This window comes from Arachis duranensis, chromosome 1 (assembly GCF_000817695.3).
Source record: "Arachis duranensis cultivar V14167 chromosome 1, aradu.V14167.gnm2.J7QH, whole genome shotgun sequence".
NCBI lineage: Eukaryota > Viridiplantae > Streptophyta > Magnoliopsida > Fabales > Fabaceae > Arachis > Arachis duranensis.
The window spans coordinates 86873449-86874272 of NC_029772.3; the positions used below are offsets into that span (position 1 = coordinate 86873449).

Here is an 824-nt window from a genome sequence, read left to right on the forward strand (position 1 = left end):
GTGTTCCCATAGGGTTCACCCATGTCATTCACCTCTGCCATTGCAGGGTTCTCAAGATCATAAGCTTCTTCTTCAGAAGATGCCTCTTTAGTACTATTGGATGCATTTTGCCATCCATTCAGACTTTGAGAAATCATGTTGACTTGCTGAGTCAACATTTTGTTCTGAGCCAATATGGCATTCAGAGCATCAATTTCAAGAACTCCCTTCTTCCGAGGTGTCCCATTACTCATAGGATTCCTCTCAGAGGTGTACATGAATTGGTTTATTTGCAACCATGTCAATGAGTTATTGAGCTTCTGCAGGCATTTTCTTTAAGTGAATGGATCCACCTGCAGAATGGTCTAGTGACATCTTAGAGAACTCAGATAGACCATAATAGAATATATCCAAAATGGTCCACTCTGAAAGCATGTGAGGAGGACATCTTTTGGTCATCTGCTTGTATCTTTCCCAAGCTTCATAGAGGGATTCACTATCTTTTTGTTTGAAGGTCTGAACATCCACTCTAAGCTTGCTCAGCTTTTGAGGAGAAAAGAACTTAGCCAAGAAGGCCGTGACAAGCTTATCCCAAGAGTCCAGGCTATCTTTAGGTTGTGAGTCCAACCATGTTTTAGCTTTGTCTCTTACAGCAAAAGGGAAAAGCATGAGCCTGTAGACTTTAGGATCTACTCCATTAGTCTTAACAGTCTCACAGATCTGCAAGAACTCAGTTAAAAATTGATAGGGATCTTCTGATGGAAGTCCATAAAATGTGCAGTTCTGTTGCATTAGAGCAACTAGTTGAGGCTTCAGCTCAAAACTACTTGCTCCAATGGCAGGGA

The 824-nt window shown here is 41.5% G+C and overlaps 1 non-coding gene across 1 annotated transcript; it reads left to right on the forward strand.

Moving 5' to 3' along the window:
- The first annotated feature begins 408 nt into the window (after positions 1-408).
- Positions 409-516, forward strand: LOC127742752 (small nucleolar RNA R71). Its single transcript, XR_008004152.1, has one exon. It is a non-coding gene; the product is annotated as a small nucleolar RNA R71 (small nucleolar RNA).
- Positions 517-824: the final 308 nt, after the last annotated feature.